Here is a 6,000-nt window from a genome sequence, read left to right on the forward strand (position 1 = left end):
AAAAAAAAAACGTTTGCAATGCAATAGGTCTCGCATTACTGAATGTTTGCGCTACTGGTGTTGCATTATTATTAGCTATGCCAATAGCTCAAACTTTTATAATGTGAGACCTATTGCATTGCAAATGATTGTTAAATATTGGAACAAGCATAGCCTCTTTCCAAGAATCTGATAAAGGCCTTTTAAAATTAGCTTGAAGTAACCAGTGGACCACACAGTTCGATATTGGATTTCAAATGTCAATAGGGACACCGACTCGTCCCGTGCCCTACCGGCAGCACTCTTGTTAATAGCTTGGATGACCTCGTCAGTATTTATGGAGTAAGACAGAGTAAGAGGAACTCTACTATCTGAGGCAACATCCCTCCTCTTCATCCATCTCAGATCACTGAACATGGTCAAAACCCTTTCTACAGTGGTCCTCCCATCTATCTACACTGATTTGTGACAAAGAGTTTTTCTTTTTCTTTTTTTTGCATATTTTTAAATAGCGCGAAATCGACCCGAAGGTATTAGAGCGCTTTACATGAGCACCGTATTTACATTACACATTCAGGCACGGGGAGATTAAGTGATTAGCCCAGAATCACAGGATGTGGACGCGACCCCGAGGCTCGAACCCTGGTTTCCTGCACCAAAGTCGGCAGTTTAAGCCGACGGACCACATCCTCTCCCCTTCGGTATCTTATAGTTTGAGAAGAAGGGCCTGTTCACTATCTCCCAGAAGGTCTTACTATCTGTATAGCCCTGGCAGCTTCGAGTTCCTCCCAGGCTTTGTGTCTTATTTAATCTTTCTTGGTTTCAAGTGCTTGCTTATAAGCAGGCTGGGCAGACTTCACTTCCTCATTGCACCTCGACCTCACGTTCAGTAAAAAACCTTATTAAACTATCTGCACTGACTAGCACCCACTGGCTGCCTTTTTCTCACAAGTTTGCCTGAAATGCTCTTGCACAAGATATCATAAGAATTTACTACAGAGCCTAGATCCACATTTGAGTCTAGATATACACTAAGCTCTGGAGCCCAAGGTTTAATTACATTGTGAAGAAATATCTCCGGTTCAATACAGGCCCACTTAACGCTTAATCCTTTTTTATCATTAGAATAAGTGGGGCCTACATCTGCCCTCATACTGGCCTTACACAATGCCACGTTCAAAATTAAACTAAGTGGCTAATGGTCACTCTTACACATGGTATGAATTAAAAACTCAGAGAACAAAGGAACTAAAGTTTTCGATACCAGAATAAAATCTATCATACTAGTAGCCCCGTTCCCATGAAAGGTTGGTATATGAAGGTTAGAGGAGGCACCTATGTCCCGTACAAAAACCACATTATATTTTAGGATCAGGTTATTCTGTGCATCCTCATAGGGAGGTGGTCAACGTAAGTAATATCCCCATGTCCTCAGGATAATCCACAAACCCGCTGATTATTTAAATTGCATTTAGTGATTTATTAAAATCTCCTGCCCAGATAATAGGAGGGTACATCATGAAAGTTTCACAAAAATGCGTAATAAGAAGAAGTTGCTCCACCACTTCTTTTAATCGTATAATCAAAAATATTATAATAATAGTTAATAAGTAAAAAAATTAAATGAACTGCTACAGGATAGAAAAAATACGTGATACCATTTTGAGGTATTGATAACTTCTACCTTTGCAAAGAATGCTTTAACTGAGATAAGTAGAGCCAAACCACCCGTTGACCTCCCTGATTCAGATGGAATTGTGAGTAACCAAAAAGAGGTAAACTGTCAGCTACAAAATTCTCCAAGTTACTTTCTAAAGGACAAGGTCATATTTTGAGAGTAGGCTTATCTAGTCTGGATTGTTTAACTTAGTTCTAGCTCCTGCAGTGTTCCAAGTCAAAATGTTTAATCCCTGAATGCCATGGGCATAATAAGGTAGTTGCCCCACAATCCTCTCTTGAATGCTTCCAATCATATACCACTCAGTCAACCCTTCCTACATAAATTATCTCCTCAAACAAATTGGCTTTCCACCTTGAATTTGATTTTAACCAGTACACCGCCTTGTGTTTTAAGTCCTCTTTAAATGAGGAATCAAGGGGACGGACTCTAGCACAATGTCATAAGAGTATACTTGGGAGGAAGTTGAAGAGTTATCCCAGATTTAACGTCTGTATTACAAGACCCCCCATTTGAGCTCCGGCTCACCCTCCAGCAATGCCTGGGTACTTATCCCCCTAGCTGTCCCACCTTCTCCAGCAGAATGGACTGCCCTGGTGCTATGATGGCCTGCTAATACAGCTGGCCCCACTGATACCTCCTTAGTAAACAAACAGAGACAATGAATACAGAGTAGCAGGCTTGGCTATGATTCTAGTCTAGGCAGGCAGCGTACAAGCCACCGGAGTAGTCAAAGCAACTGACACAACCGCTGGGGTCACCCAGGATGAACTCAAAACTATATCACATGCCACTTCCCTGGACCCGAATCTAGGTCCCAACAAAATGACCAGCATAAGCTCAATGGTCTTCAAATGCTCAGAGAGAAGACTGAGTTTAGAATCTAATAAAGTACCTAGCTTAGTGAAGAGGAGATTGGCTATGTCTGCCCCACCATAAGAATCTGTATCCCGAAGGGCCTGTGAAACTTGTGAGCCCTGGGAAGCTTGTGAGGCTGCGAGGCCTGCAAAGTTAATGAAGAAAAGCTGCTCCAGGCATTACATGTCCTAGACTTAACAAAGTCTCTTGCTTCGCATCGCGGCAGGCCCGAGGAAGAAAAGCGCATCCTGTAGACTACTTTGCAGCATATTGGGGAGGGGTAGCTCCTCGACTGGCTGACCTGACAATGGGCACACAAGCGATCCAGACAGGGTATTTATAACACTTAAGCAAGGTGGCAGTTGGAGGTTCTGTTCTTGCGAGGTAGGAGGCGGAGGAGAGTTATCGGTAAGGGAGAGATGTCTCTCCGCAAACTCAGACAAAAAAAAACTGAGCACCCTCTTTCCCTTTCTATGGGCCCCCTTCTCCCTTTTTGTTTCCGATACGCCACTACCAACCCCAACAGACGGAACATACAGATAGGCAGGGATTAATTACACTCACCGGTTAGCGGAACCTCCAGGAGAGTGTCTCTAGGCCCTCTGTACAAGGCCCGAATCCAACTGCCCAAAACAATTAACAGATGGTGCAAGCCCTGCCGCATGTCTGCCTCCTGGCACCCTAGGGGGCAAACAAAGTAGTGGGACTCCTCTTCACGCCTCCATTTCACATGTTTTGCAGCCTGCACCATCAGTGTCCCCTGGAAAATTCCAAGCCGGAAGGAAACAAAGGAAAACAAGCCAGAAGAGGTCAGGAGGAACTAGAAACATCGGTTACATCGCGGTGTTCATACCGCAATAACTTTACAACGCGGGCATTACAACGCAAGTCATCACAATGACTTGCGCTGGATGGTGCTCTAAGCTAAGGATTAGTATGATTTACTATTCCAACACCTTCTCTACTGTAACGTAGGCTGGAGTTGGAATAATAAATCATACTATTCCTAAATCCAGCGCCCTTCAGCGCAAGTCGTTGTAAACGACTTGCATTGTAATGCCTGTGTTGTAAAGGTATCGCAGTGTGAAGACCGCGATGTAACATCGTATATTCAGGAGGAACAGCAAGGCAAAGCAGCAGGAAACAGCAGACATACATCACAGGCAAACCAGACATGTCAGGCAGAACGAAAAAACTATGCCCAATACCTCCCCCACAACTACAGCCTGCGAGCTGTCACATACATATAAAGAAAATAGTTCATGCTCACTAGAGCTCCATAGCTGACCCAGAGCTAATCGGGCAGTATTGTGTCGCCTGACAGACCTGGGACCTAAGACTGTGGCAATGAACACAGAGGGGGTCAGATTTGAATCACTACTAGGCCGGAGACCCAGAAGGACCTACCTCACTGAAAGCCATGACACTGGGTTTATGATGCTCATTTGCTTTGGTACAGTCCTGCCTTTTAATTAATGTTTTTCCTAAAATGAGCAGAATCATAGGGGCGGGATTGCGGAAAAACAGTGTACTGTGCTGAATGGATTATTGCAATATTTAAGCATGAATCTTAGAAATGAAATGTAAATATTTGGCCAATGTAAACGGTGTTCTAAACAAACAGAAGTATGGGGGGATCATAAGGTGGTTAACTTTATTTTCACCACAAGTCCTTTTCCTTCAAGAAACTTGTTTAAAAACAAACACTCCTAAGCGCTTTTAATTCCTAAAATGTTTTCTAAAGCTTTTTTGTGTCAGCAGGGATGGCAGTAAGGGGGGTTGCCACATATAATAGTCGGGGGTGGATTGGGAATTTTTCCAAGTTCAGAGGGATCCACATGGTCGATGGCTTTGGGTCACAACAAGTGTAAAGGGGAATATTTTTAACTTTATTAATTATTACGGTCCAATTTTTGATGACCCGGTAGCTATGGTGAAGATCAACGAGAAACTCAGAGGGGCTACAGGGCAGATTATTTTTGGCGGGGATTTCAATATATTCAGGACTTGACAAAGGACACCTTAAATAAAAATAAAAAACAGCTGAAGCCGAAGACAAAAAAAGAAATCAATGTTATTACACAAGGCTAGCAGCTAATAGATCCATGGTGTGGAGCCCATTGCAAGGAACGAGAATATACTTGTTATTTTCAATAATTCCAGTCAGCCTCATGCATTGACTTCTTTTTGATATCTCATTCTTTGAAATATTCAGGATCAGAGATGGCGGCTAATTCTTTTTCAGACCACTCGGTCAAAGTTGAAATAGAAATGGATGAGGTAAGGATGATAAGATCCAGGTGGTAGATGGATCGACTCCTCCTTTCAAAGAAACAATGGCTACTGGATACAAGAAAATGGATACTGGAATTTTTTTAAGTCAATGAGAGCACAGCGGGTCTTTTTTCAGACTGGGGGCTTTTAAGGCCACAATCCGTGGGGAGCTGATTGCCTATATGTCCGCACAGTCCAAAACATGTAGGACTCATATAGATCAACTGCAGTCGGCGGTTGATTCTGCCTTGCTGCAGGAAAACGCTTCTTTAAGAAGAAACGAGCCAGGGCAAGAGCAGTTTGAAAAAGCTAAACAGGAGTAAAGGAGTTTTTTATTCCCGAAAAAATAAACAGCCGCGGTCGGTAGTAGGAGTAACTGCAGGGCGGTGACGTGGGAAGGGGGAGGGACAGGATGGGGGGTAGTAAACTACGGATTACGGAGGTTTACAGGTAAGTTAACATATAAATTAATAAAACGAATTTCGTTGCATGCACCAAATCCGATGCAGTGCACGCAACGAAATTCGTTTTATTAATTTATATGTTAACTTACCTGTAAACCTCCGTAATCCATAGTTTACTACCCCCTACCCTGCCCCTCCCCCTCCTCACGTCACCGCCCTGCAGTTACTCCCACTACCGACTGCGGCTGAAAATAAACAGCTCCCGGACATTCCAGCAGCATGTCTACAAAGAGAGTCACGTGGTAGGCAAGCTGCTGGCTTGGTCTACTAAGACAAAACAGGAAGCGGCCCTAATTACTGAAGTTCTAGATCCCAACACAAGAACCCCAGTGACTGATAAGGAAATGATCTAAAAGTTTTTTTGCAGCATTTCAAACAGTTGTATGCAACTAAATATATGGTTGGGCAAGAGGCAATTCAACAATATTTTGAGGACATCAATCTTCCGCAGCTATCAAATAGCCAGGCAGAGGAGGTTCAAGCTGATATTTCAGCAGCTGAAATTTAGCTAGCCCTTGCCTCAACGTCGGGAGGAAAAGCGTGAAGCAATGATGGGCTACCAATAGAATTTTATTAAGTCTTTGCCAAAGAATTAACACCTTTCTTGGTACAGCTTTTTAATTATATAAAAATTGGGGGGCTGGTTCCGACAGCTCTTAAGGAATCTATCATCATCAGCAATGTTAAGAAAGGGAAGAATCCCAGAGAGATTAACTCATATGGACCAATTAGTCTACTCAACTCCGA

Source organism: Triturus cristatus, chromosome 2_2 (genome assembly GCF_964204655.1).
Source record: "Triturus cristatus chromosome 2_2, aTriCri1.1, whole genome shotgun sequence".
Classification (NCBI taxonomy): domain Eukaryota; kingdom Metazoa; phylum Chordata; class Amphibia; order Caudata; family Salamandridae; genus Triturus; species Triturus cristatus.